Source organism: Palaemon carinicauda, chromosome 28 (assembly GCF_036898095.1).
Source record: "Palaemon carinicauda isolate YSFRI2023 chromosome 28, ASM3689809v2, whole genome shotgun sequence".
Classification (NCBI taxonomy): Eukaryota; Metazoa; Arthropoda; class Malacostraca; order Decapoda; family Palaemonidae; genus Palaemon; species Palaemon carinicauda.
Genome location: NC_090752.1, coordinates 60730777 through 60745102, shown reverse-complemented (window position 1 = coordinate 60745102; position 14326 = coordinate 60730777). Strand labels below are relative to the sequence as shown.

Genomic DNA, 14326 nt, shown 5'->3' with positions numbered 1-14326 from the left:
TAAATCTATAGGATATTGTTTCAGTGTCATACCATGACTCGTGTCCATAGAGTAACACTGATCTCACTAAACTTATATATAGTCTGAGTTTTACATGTAATTTCAGGCGATTTGATTTCCAAATTTTACTTAACCTAGCCACTGTCTCATTTGCTTTTTTCAATCTTTCAATAAACTCAAATTCTAAAGACCCTGTATTAGAGTTCACAGTTCCTAAATACTTAAATATTTTTACCTCATTAATCCTTTCTCTTGCCAATGATATTTCCTCTTCTATTATACTATACTATGATGTATATATGTTATAAATTGTAAGAATTTTAAATGTGTCTTTCCTAATAAAAGATGAAAAAAAAAAAGTGTTTTAAGTCAATACACTCTTTCAAATCTTGCTTTGGTAAAAGATAGATTTTTCCCTCTAGTCCTTTCCAATTTTCAAGGTATTTCAGTAAAAACATAATCCCAAAAATTTATTAAATACAAGAAGTAAACTGTATTATTATCATTAATATCATTATCATTATTATTATTATCATTATTATCATTATTATTACTATTACTATTAGTATTACTATTACAACTACAATTATTATTATTATTATTATTATTATTACTTGCTAAGCTACAACCCTACTTGGAAAAGCGGGCTGCTATAAGCCCAGGGACCCCAAAAGGGAAAACAGCCCAGTGAGGAAAGGAAGCAAGGGAAAAAATATTTCCTATATAAACAATAAAAACTTAAACAAAACAAGAGGAAGAGAAATTAGATAGAATAGTGTGCCCGAGTATACCCTCAAGCAAGAGAACTCTTACCCAATATCAAAAACGAGTTCACTGTCTGAAGAATTAATATTTCCAGTTGTCATAAATACAAAAACACAACTTTAAACTAATTTATCTAATAAAAGATACATTTTTCCTTTCCTTTGATTATAAAGTGAGAGTGAAAAGCTAATATATTTCATTAGGTATATAGTCCTAAAAATTAATTAAATTCGAGAAATAAAGTCCTCTGTCAAAAGAAATGTAATTTTAATTTAATTTCATTTGATTTAATTTAATTAATTCAATTAATTCAATTAATTTATTTTATTTATTTAATTAATTTAATTAGTTAATTAATTTAATTTAACTAATTTAATTTAATTAATTACATTAATTTAATTTAATTAATTACATTAATTTAATTGAATTAATTACATTAATTTAATTTAATTAATTATATTAATTTAATCTAATTAATTAAATTGATTTAATTAATTTTATTAATCTAATTTAATGAATTTAATTTAATTAATTTACTTAATCTTAATAAAAATGAGTGAAAAGCCAGATTAGTCCTCTCAACAATAGAATTTGTCATATATAAAAAAATACAATTTTAATCTAATTAATCTCGATGAAAGATAGTGAGATGCCAGGCTACATACAAGTGTGTGTGTGTGTGTGTGTGTATTGACAATCATCGTTAGTCTTCTACGCAGTTCATATCAGAATGTACACAAATTTTGACACAACAAAAACTAATAATAATAATAATAATAATAATAATAATAATAATAATAATAAGGATGATGATGCTGACGGTGATGATGATAATAATAATAATAATAATAATAATAATAATAATTACGATAATAATAATAATAATAATAATAAGATAATAATAATAGTAATAATAATAATAATAATAATAATAATAATAATAATAATAATAATAATAAGAATGATGATGCTGATAATAATAATAATAATAATAATAATAATAATAATAATAATAATAGTAATAATAATAATAATAATAATAATAATAATAAGGATGATGATGCTGATAATAATAATAATAATAATAATAATAATAATAATAATAATAATAGAATCTAATCGATCGAGCAAAGTAATTCAGTAAGAGACTGTATTGTCAAAGGACGTGATAATATGACAGATCCTGCCACCTGCTTAGCACACAATGGCAGAAGAGGGAGCTTTTCAATCAATTCTGCCATTAACTGGGTTAAAATAAATAAAAAGTAAGTATAGATTCTTGGGTTACATGAAAATAAGTGATTCAAACGTGTTATATACGGCCATGAACTATACTCCATTTGTTTTAATGAGGCGCATATGCACTGACTCGCAGCGGTGCCCTTTTAAGCTCGGCGAAGTTTCCTGCCCTCTGATTGGTCAGAATTATCTTGCCCAACCAATCAGCGATCAGGAGACTTTTCCGAGCTAAAAGGGGCACCCTGGCGAGAATTGCCTATAATATACGCATGCAGGAAAGAGATTTATATAATTAAATAAATGATAGATATCATTAATTGATTGATAAATTAACTGACTGATCAATAATAAATAATAATAAATAAATGATAATAATAATTACCAGAAGCTCAACTGTACCATTTCAACCTTGATTCAAGAATGAATTTATTATTATTATTATTAGTAGTAGTAGTAGTAGTAGTAGTAGTAGTAGTAGTAGTAGTAGCTAAGCTACAACGCTAAATGGAAAACCAGGATGCTATAAGCCCAAGGGTTCGAAAAAGGAAAATAGCCCTTTGAAGAAAGGAAATAAGGAAACAAATAGAATAGTGTGCCTGAGTGTCCCCTCAAGAGAGAGAACTCTACCCCAAGATAGTTGCAAGACTATGGTACAGAGGCTATGGCATTACCCAATATTAGAGAACAATGGTTTGATTTTGGAGTGTCCTCCTAAAAGAGCTCTCTCTCTCTCTCTCTCTCTCTCTCTCTCTCTCTCTCTCTCTCTCTCTCTCTCTCTCTCTCTCTCTCTCTCTCTCTCTCTATATATATATATATATATATATATATATATATATATATATATATATATATATATATATATATATATATATATATATATATACAGTATATGGGTATATATACATACGTACATATATATATATATATATATATATATATATATATATATATATATATATATATATATATATATATATATATATATATATATATATATATATATATATAATATATATATATATGTATATATATATATATATATATATATATATATATATATATATATATATATATATATATATATATATATATATACTGTACAATATGCCTTCCAATTACGCCTGCAATGTGTAACATACAGTACAAAGACCAGTTATCGAAAGTAAATCCTACAGCGGATATCTAAAAGATGCCAAGTACTATTTTACCCGTTATTTTCGATCCTTGAATCCCTGGCCGTTAGACATTGAGTTTATTTCAATTCTTTCTTCCGCGTTCGATTCCCTTTTAAATATTCTTCGATTTGTTTTGATTCTATATGGCTTCTACGTACAATATCATAAAACTATCTAATACTTATGGCTCAATTTTCTATCTGATTCCCTATTAGTTTCTGAGTGAATAAGTGAATTGGACGGTCAAAAACTAGAAAATAAATATCTGTTCATTAATTTTAACCCTGCCAAAAACATATATTAATCTTTTATATCCTCACTAATAGATTGATTGATTGAAATTTCTGGCATTCAATCAATCAATCTATTAGTGAGGATATAAAAGATTAATATAACAAATCTTTTCTGACATTTACATTTCCAAGAAACGTAAACTAAAGTAAGATACGTTTGAATCTGTTTTGCATTTATGTCGCTGCCAGACGAAGGAAACTAATGACAGTTACCATGAATAATATTTGAACAATGGTAATATAAAACCTTACATTATTATTATTGGAGAATTTTAAGTATTTAGGAAAGACAATCAGTAATTTTCGTTTATTTTTAGTAAGGGAATAAATTATATTAATTGTCATTCAATGTAAACTAGATGTTTTTACACAAAAATATAATTGAAATAAATATATAGAAATTAAAATGAGTAAAAACTTTTTACTTCGAAATCTTAACAATCTATATATATATATATATATATATATATATATATATATATATATATATATATATATATATATATATATATATATATATATATATATATATTCAAATGAGTACAAACATTTATTTTCGAAATTTTTAATGCATATGAGAAATCTTCTACTCTCTTGGGTTGAGTTCCCTTGCTTGAGGGTAATTTTCACTTATGGAGCTCTTGGGCTTACAGCTACCTGCTTTCCCAACTTAATAATAATAATAATAATAATAATAATAATAATAATAATAATAATAATAATAATAATTTATCCAAAAATTTCCTGAACAATGCTTAGGCCTATATGATTACAATTTAATCTAACCTGTATTTCAAGTTGCTTAGACGAAGGTTAGACCTAATTTTCAAAACAATGCTGTCGAGTTGTAAGCTTTTGCAAACTTAGTTTTCCCGATTCTAAGTTAACACGACTAGACTTCTAAGTTAGTTAGGACCCGATTAAGTCAGCTTTACGAATAAAAACAAAAAAAAAATCTCTTGAGTTATCCTAGAAAACAAAAAGTCTGAAAATATCATACATGTTTTACAAAGAGATATCCTCCAAGGATTTCGTCCATCGCTTCCCGTTATCTTGGTGCCATTTTTAAGTTATCAAAACAATGCTAACGTTTTGTTTACAAACAAAAGAAGGTCTCGAAACGTCTTCAGAACAGACAGCAAAACGTTTCCTGGTCTGTTCGCATTCAATTTCCTGACTCTTTCGAGTGCATTATTATTATTATTATTATTATTAGTCTAGTAGTAGTAGTAGTAGTAGTAGAAAAATAGTAGTAGTAGTAGTAGTAGTAGTAGCTAAGCTAAGCTACAACATTATTTGAAACACAGGATGATATAAGTCCAAGGGCTCCAACGGGGAAAAATAGCCTAGTGAGGAAAGGAAATAAGGAAATAAATAAACATGAGAATAAATGAACAATTAAAATAAAATATTATTACCAGCCAAGATACAACCCTAGTTGGAAAAGCAGAATGCTGTAACACCAAGGGCTCCAACGGGGAAAAATAGCCCAATGAGGACAGAAAATAAGGAAATAAATAAACGATATGAGAAGTAATGGACAATCAAAATAAAATATTATTATTATTAACCAGCCAAGATACAACCCTAGTTAGAAAAACAGGATGCTATCATCCCAAGGGCTCCAACAGAGCAAAATAGCCCAGTGAGGAAAGGAAATAAGAAAACAAATAAACTACGTGAGCAGTAATGAACAATTCAAATGTCGTTTAACACAAATATTTTGTGTATTTTCATCACCACGCTGGCCACAGTAGGGTGGTGATGTTGGAAGATTTTAGTCTGATCACCCACAGCAAACCAACCTAGTATAGATGACCCTTGCTAGTAGAGCTTTTCTGATCATGGCAATACACAAACACTTTCACGACGATAAGGTATATATATATATATATAATATTATATATATATATATATATATAATATATATATATATATATATATATAAATCTATATATATATAAATTTATAAATATATATATTATATATAAATTTATATATATATATATATATATATATATATATATATATATATATATATATATATATATATATATATATATATATATATATATATATACATATATATATATATATATATATATATATATATTATATAATATTATATATATATATATATATATATATATATATATATATATATATATATATACATACTGACCATCTCTACATTTTCTATATATGACGTCACCAATTTTAAACGACATGCCATTGGCTCTTGTTCTGACCAATTACATTCTCCCAGAGTTTAAAATCTTTCGAATAATGTGAATGACCTTCAAATCAATTACATATAGCAAAAATTATATATGTGATCAAGTAAAAACCCAGAGATTAAAATATTTCCATTATCAAAAATAAAAAAAAAAAACTTAATTAAGTCAAAATTTCCGTTCTTTTGAAACTTGTAATAATTTTCTAGCTATGTCGTGACGTCATCATTGCGACATCAAAACTACATCGGTAGTGACGTAGTTAATGGGAGACGGGGGGGGGGTCACTCACCTCTAGCTAATTGGGGTAAGGGGGAGAGGCGTTTTTAACTATTTAACTATCTAATCAACTAACTTAGCTCCACCCCTTCCAAATTCTTGAAGGAAACATACTACAGTTTAAAGGTTTAAAGGCCGCTCATGAATGGCAGAGGCAAGGGACAGGGACATTGCCCTATCTAGCAGGACAATGCCCTAGAGACAGACCATATATACATGATCAGCGCCCAAAACCCTCCTCTCCACCCAAGCTACGACCAAAGATGGCCAGGCAATGGCTGCTGATGACTCAGCAGATAGACCTACAAGCTCCCCCAAACCCAATCCCTATCCTTAACTCGCAAGGATGGTGAGGTTGCAGACACTAAAGGAACTAACGATTTTAGCGGGACTCGAACCCCAGTCTGGTGAGGTTTAGAAAGTTCTTTGTGACCAAAAACTGGGGAATTCCTATATATACTTCAAACAACTGTTAAAAAAAAAAAAACAATTTTAATCGTTAATTCTCCGTAAAAAATCTACTGTTCTCAGCCGTATTTCAGTAAAATACTGGCGACCGTAACTTTCACCCTACATTATCATCTTTCACGGGTTGGTGACCGTAATATACCTCCTTTATGTCAATAAATATGTTTTTAAAACTGTAAATGCCTAGCAACATTTATTCCAGGATTTTTACCGTATTTTACGACAAATTCTTAACAGTGTATCATTAGACAAATCTTCCTTAATCGATTCTAAATTTATTAGACTTTAGTAATGGAAAGAGTATACACTAAAGGAAGTAAGGAAGTATAAATGTAATTGAAAACATTAATTAAATGCTATCAAATAAAGTGCTTCAATGTTCATCTTAGGATTTATTTGAAGAAATTTGTAAAAAATTTTAAGGTAGACGAAATATTTGACATTACAATGCATTTATGTCAACATTTCACGAAATTGACATTTCCAGCATTCCATATATCATCATCATCATCATCATCATCATCATTATTATTATTATTATTATTATTATTATTATTATTATTATTATTATTGTTGTTGTTAATAATAATAATAATAATAATAATAGCTAAGCTACAACCCCAATTGGAAAAGCAGGATGCTATAAGCCCAAGGGCTCCAACAGAGAAAAATAGCCCAATGAAAGGAAATAATGAAATAAATAAATAAAAGAAGTAATGAACAAATAGATTGAAACATTTTCAGAACAGTAACGACATTAAAATAGGGCTATACTTCAAAAGTTCAATGTTTTTATGTTGAACAAACTGACATAAGTCTCCCTTTATAATTTTATATATGGCAGATCTATATTAACTTTGTTATTGATATTAAGATATTTTATATGTTTTATTCATTGCTTATCATAGTCTATTTATTTTCTTATTTCCTTTCCATACTGGGCTATTTTTCCCTGTTGGAGCATCCTGCTTTTCCAACTGGGGTTGTAGCTTAGATAATAATAATAATAATGATAACAACAACAACAACAACAACAACAAAAACAACAACAACAACAACAATAATAATAATAATAATAATAATAATAATAATACATTCAGAAAATAAAAAGCGAATAGCATACGCAGTGACAACGCCCTAACTAGGAACAGGGAGGACCAGGCAATGGCTGCTGATAACTCAGCAGGTAGACCTATAGGCTCCCCCAAACACCCCAATTCCTTAGCTCGCGAGGATGGTGAGGTTGCAGACGCTACAAGAAACAGTAGGGTTTGAAGGGGACTCGAATCCTAATCCAGGAGATTGCCAGGCATGGAAGTTTCCAGTAGGGCATAGCAACACTTTGGGCAACAGCTACCTGCTCTTGGGTATTCCCTTCGAAGCAGCTGGGTATTTCCTCAAGGTACAAGGTGACCTTCAACAACCGTTGATACTCCAAGGGTAAAGGCCACTCGGTACGGGCCTAGATATAAATATATTCTGTGTCATGGCGAGAATGTCACAGCATTGAAGATTCTTCACCCGTAGGGCTGATCACACCTACACATCCGGTGGAACTTGTCATAATGACAATACAGAAATATATCTTCCACGAATAATGTTTAGTTACATTCTATGTGTCCATTGTGGTGGTCTATTGGAAACGCCCGTATCTGGTGATATGTTGGACTGGGGTTCAAGCCCATCTCTAGGTCGATAGCTTCTTGTTGATTCTGCATCCTTACCATTCTTGTGAGCTGAAGTTGGGGAGGTTCAAGGGAGCCTAGGAGTCTACCTGCTTGCATGTTCCTCCCTGGTCCTTGCGTGGGTGGATAGGGGGCTTGGAGGCTGATCATATGTATATATGGTTAGCCTTTAGGGCCTCAGCTATTCATGAGCGACCATTAAACCTTTAATCACAATGTTTATATTAGAACTAGCTTTCCAAATCTGGTTACTTTGGTCAGGACTTTATGTTAGTTTATCTACCAGGTCATTTTACGAGGACCAGTGACCTTTGGCAGGCTTCTGGTCAATAGAGGTCATCCGCCTGGCTTCAGAGCAAAGAAGGAATATAAGAGTCCCCAGAATAATCGATAGAATAAGATAGAAACTAAAGCCTGTATCTAATAGGTGATAGAATATATAAAAATAACAATATCTAGAATACTATATAATACTAACAATGGCATACACTGAGTTTCAGACAGAAAAAGTAAAAAAAAAAAAGTTGAAGTTAGAAACCACAAGAATAAGAACTATAACTAAGAATTAATTAAATTCGTATTATCAAGCTTAAAAGGCTAAACTTATCCTGACATGTAGTCTATAAAACTCCTAAGATTTATGAATAAATACATATTATTATTATTATTATTATTATTATTATTATTATTATTATTATTATTATTATTGTTGTTGTTGTTATTAGCTAAGCTACACCCTTGGCTGGAAAAGCAGAATGCTACAAGCCAAAAGGACTCCAACAGGAAAAGTAGCCCAGTGAGGAAAGGAAATAGGGGAATAGCAAAGAAACGATAGTAATAAACAGAAAATAAATAACAAATATTCTAGATTAGTAAGAACGTTAAAATAAATCAGTCATCTATAAACTATGAAAACAGACTCATGTTCGCAAAGCTGACTTTTCAACCCATTCCAACATCGTTGAGAAACTCAGAGGTCAGTACTAAATAAATGACCAAATCCTCAAGGATGATCGTGAAGACGCCCGGGGAATCCCGAGAGCCCAAGCTCCAGCCGGAAGGAGCCTTCAAGGCTGGAAGAGAGAACCACAACTATTTAAGAGTAGCATTCGCTTGTTGCACTTCTTGTGTTTTTTTTCTGTCGTGACATTTAGATGGGGTTCGTTTTAATCTAATTATTCAATATTTCTCTTGTAGTTAGGTAGTAGGCTGACCGAGGCACCAGGCACCCGTTGAGATACAACCGCTAGAGAGGTATTGGGTTCTTAGACTGGTCAGCCAGTACTATATTGGGTCCTTCTCTCTGGTTACGGCTCATTTTTTCCTTTGCCTACACATACACTGAATATTCTGGCATATTCTTTCCACATTCTCTTCGGTCCTCATACACCTCACAACACTGAGATTACCAAACACTTCTTCACTTAAGGGGTTAACTACCGCACTATAATTGTTCACTGGCTACTTTCCTCTTGGTAAGGGTGGAAGAGACTCTTTAGGTATGGTAAGCAGCTCTTCTCGGAGAAGGACACTCCAAAATCAAACCATTGTTTTCTAAGTCTTGGGTAGTGCCATAGCCTCTCCACCATGGTCTTCCACTGTCTTGGAGTAGAGTCCTCTTGCTTGAGGGTACACTCGACCACGCTGTTCTATCTTATTTTTTTCCTCTTGTTTTTTCAAGTTTTTTCTAGTTTATATATGAAAGTTCTGATTTAATCTTGTTACTGTTCTTAAAAATATTTTATTTTGATCGTATCACTTCTCTTATAATGTATTCATTTCCTTGTTTCCTTTACTCATAGGGCTGTTGGAGCCCTTGGGCTTATAGCATTTACCTTTTCCAACTAGAGTTATAGGCTAAGTTGTAATAATAATAATAATAATAATAATAATAATATATAATAATAATATTGATAATAATAATAATAATAATAATAATAATATAGCGTGGATTCACTGCCATCCCGGATGTCACTCAGATTAACACATTGCTTGCCATGATATCACATAAATCACAGCTATGAGATTATCACTTTAATCGAGACCAATATTGAGGAAGTCATGTCTAAAATGCGACACGTTTGAAGATTATCACTTTACAATTGAGAATATCACTTAAAAATTATATTTCCTTAGAGAACAATATTCACACGTCTTATCCAAAAAAAAAAAAATTCCTTGATGTTGCTGTGGCCTGATTGGTAACGTCTCTGCCTGGTGTTTGCCAGGCGGGGGTTCGAGTCCCGCTCACACTCGTTAGTGCCATTAGTGTCTACAACCTTACCATCCTGGTGAGCTAAGGTTGGAAGGGTTTGGGGGAGCCTATAGGTCTATCTGCTGAGTCATCAGGAGCCACTGCCTGACCCTCCCTGGTCCTAGCTTGGGTGGAGAGGAGGCTTGGGCACTGATCATATATGGTCAGTCTCTAGGGCACTGTCCTGATTGCTAGGGCAATGTCACTGTCCCTTGCCTCTGCCATTCATGAGCGACCTTTATACCTTTATGTTTCTTTTTATGGTTTATATATGAAGGATCTATTTCAATGTTGTCACTGTTCTTAAAACGTATTATTCTAATTCTTCATTACTTTTCTTGTAGTTTATTTCCTTACTTCCCTTCCACACTGGGTTATTATCCCCTGTTGGAGCCCTTGGGTTTAAAGCATCCTGCTTTTCCAACCCAAGAAATCAAATTTTCTATAGGTTTCTTTTTAGTTTATATATGAAAGATCTGTTTTAATGTTGTCACTGTTCTTAAAATGTGTTATTCTAATTGTTCATTACTTCTCTTGTAGTTTATCTATTTCCTTACTTCCCTTCCTCACTGGGCTATCTTTCCTTGTTGGAGCCCTCGGGATTACAACACCCAGCTACTCCAACTAGGGTTGTAGCTTAGCTAGTAATAATAATTGAAGAAAAACAACTTCACAGGACGGACGTACCTTCAGTAAATCTCCGGAGAAATTATGCGATGCCCAACCAGCCACAACAACTTTCAATCGGCCCTTTCACTCGGAACAGCAAGGGGGCCTTAACAGACAGATATCTTTATCACCGGGTCGAAAAACAAATCAGAAACAGGAATTAATTGTGACTTTGTATCATTGCTTACGCCGGAATTAACGTCGTATGTACGAAATACACAGCGAGAAAGATCCCACTTCCACCTGTGGCGACTTCAACACACACACTGTCAGGTCTTCAGGGCCACGAGTCTCTTTATGTTTTTGTTTTTTTGTTTTTCTTTTTCTTTTTGTCACTAGTTACCTGGAAGCGAAGTTATATATACTATTCTTAATTTCATCACAGCTTTAGCATTGATCTATATTACGTTAGAATTAGCCTGCCATTGTATTCAGGTAATGCTTCTTTATCATTTGGAAGTTGGTAAATTAATGATTTACAGCTACGAAATACCAGCTATCTCATTATGGAAACTCCAGCAGAAGAGTTGCCAAGAACGTTTTTTTTTTTTTAAAAAGCTGACAGGATGTGCAATGTGTTACAATAGAGAGGAGGAAGTCACTCTATTTTGAAGCCTTCATTCATACTTTCTTTAAGAGACACTGATCATATCCTGTTGCTCAATGTCTCTGAACTATTACATCAAAATGCTTTCCTCGGAAAATTTCGCTTCCTATTCAAGTTGGCGTTATACCTTGACCTTCTAGAGGTTATTAAATGCAGCAGAATGAATCAGTGCGAAGCTAAAGTGTATCCTGTAAGGACAGGCCGACGGGAAGGGCAACCTGGGATCTTTATCCTGGACAGAAATCTCCTCCCCCAACAGCATAAAGTTTATCTTAACATCAGCAACCTTCGAAGGTCATATTTCGAGGTCCTCTGATTTTCCATCACCTGGTCCATCCAAGGCCGCCTCGGGACGCCTTGGTCCATCACGCGGTCCACTGGTCCTCGCTGGACCCATCACGTGGGTCCCTTGGCCATTGTTTGCTCTATTATGCTGGTCCTTTGGGACCTTCTTGGTCCTTAACGCAGGCACCCAATGGTCCTCTTTTTTTCCCATCAGAAGGACCCAATTTGGTCATTTGTCCCATCAGGAGGGCCACCTTGGTCCTCTTTTTCCCCATCAAGAGGGACCACTTTGGTCCCCTTTTTTCCCATCAGGAGGGATCACTTTGCTCCTCTTTTTCCCATCAAGAAGGCTCACTTTGTTCCTCTTTTTCCCATCAGGAGGGCCCACCTATGTCATCTTTTGTCCCATCAGAAGGGCCCACTTTGGTCCTCTTTTTTCCCATCAAGAGAGCCCACCCTATGTGCAGCAATGCTTGTATGCATATATGTCTGCATGTATGTATGCATGTTGCATTTCTGTGTGAATGTAAGGTGAATAGCGTTTGGCCTTGGCATGTATGTATGTATGTATGTATGTATGTATGTATGTATGTATGTAAGATGAACAGTGTTTTACCTCGGTATGTATGTATGTATGTATGTATGTATGTAAGGAAAACATAACTGCCAGAGCTAAATGCCCAGCCAGTCCCTGATCCACAACATGTGAGCGAGGAGGTAGCAATCTTGAAAAAGAGTAAAATACTCGATCCCTACTCTCTTATCACCAAACGGGTTCAAAATATCGTTTCTTCGTACTAATAAAAGAAACCCCTTTTCCAGACGTTTGCAATGGTTTCGAAAGATTCGAGAACATCAAGTTCTACCCTACTTCCGGTGATTTCGACATGCGTTGGTGGCCATAGCTAGGGTGCCAAGGACAAATGGGTTATTACCATACAATGGCGTTCGGGGCGGAATCTATAGGCAGTTATCTGGAATCTGTATATTGAATATATATTGAACCTGTAGATTAAAGAAATGTATAGGATCCTGAGGTTTAAAGGTTTAAAGGTCGCTCATGAATGGCAGAGGCAAGGGACAGTGACAATACCTTAGCTATTATTATTATTATTATTATTATTATTATTATTATTATTATTATTATTATTATTACTAACTAAGCTATAGCCCAGTGAGGAAAAGAAACAAACAAATAATTAAACTACAAGAGGTATTGGGCAATCAAAATTAAATATTTTAAGAACTGTAACAACATTAAATTAGCTCTTTCATTATAGACTATAAAAACTTACAAAAAAAAAAAAAATAAAATAAAAAAAAGAGGAAGACAAATAGACAGAATAGTGTGCTCGAGTCTACCTCAAGCAAGAGAACTCTAACCTATGACAGTGGATGACCATGGTACAGAGGCTATGGCACTACCTAAGACTAGAGAACAATGGTTTGATTTTGGAGTGTCCTTCTCCTAGATGAGCTGCCTACCATAGCTAGTCTCCTCAGCCCTTACCACCAGAATACTATTAGCCCAAGGGCTCCCGGAGAGAAAGTAGCCCAGTGAGGAAAGGAAATAAGGAAACGGATAGAATAGTGTGCATGAGTGTACCCTCAAGCAAGAGAACTCTAATCTATGACAGTGGAAGACCATGGTACAGAGGCTATGGCACTACCCAAGACTAGAGAATAATGGTTTGATTTTGGAGTGTCCTTCTCTAGATGTGCTGCGAATGAATCTACCATGCTGGACGGAGTACCTATAGTGTAACGCGTAAGGTGCACTGACAGCTCAAACTCCTAAACAACAACAACAACAACAACAACAACAACAACCCCCAGTAAGAATTGCTCATAAAATTCTTGGCTACATCCAGATTCAAGTGCAGAAGAGAAACAGTTTCTCGGTTCCATGATAAATAAATTGAAAATATACACTAAAATCACGTTAATAAATTAGGATTTATTTTCTAGTAACACCCACATCATACTCTCTCTCTCTCTCTCCTCTCTCTCTCTCTCTCTCTCTCTCTCTCTCTCTCTCTCTCTCTCTCTCTCTCTCTCTCTCTCTCTCCTCAAGTAAACAAGGAAAAACCTGCAGTGATTTCAGCCTCTTGGAAGCGTTGCAAATTTTAATCTGAAATTCTCCGTAAAAATATACTGCTTTAAGCCGTATTTCAGTAAAATACAGGCGACCGTAATTTTACCCTACTTTGTTATTATCTTTTACGGATTGATGACCGTAATATCACTCCTTTACGTCAATATATCCATTTTTAAAACATTAAATGGCTGACAACATTCATTCCAGGATTTTTACAGTTTTATAATGCAAATTTTTAAACAATGTAGGCAGTCTGATCAAAGATCTAAACGTTT

General features: G+C 33.2%; 1 protein-coding gene across 2 annotated transcripts in view; it reads right to left on the bottom strand.

Annotated features, from left to right (window-relative positions):
* The window catches only part of LOC137622066 (uncharacterized transporter YutK-like), a 32145-nt gene extending 20802 nt beyond the window's left edge, over positions 1–11343 (bottom strand). Inside the window, exon 1 of one of the 2 annotated variants that reach the window (XM_068352541.1) lies at positions 11080–11343. The gene's annotated coding sequence lies outside the window, so the exon portion shown is untranslated. The remainder of the gene's footprint in view (positions 1–11079) is intronic. The other variant, XM_068352542.1, reaches the window with a different exon arrangement.
* Between the last annotated feature and the right edge of the window lie 2983 nt (positions 11344–14326).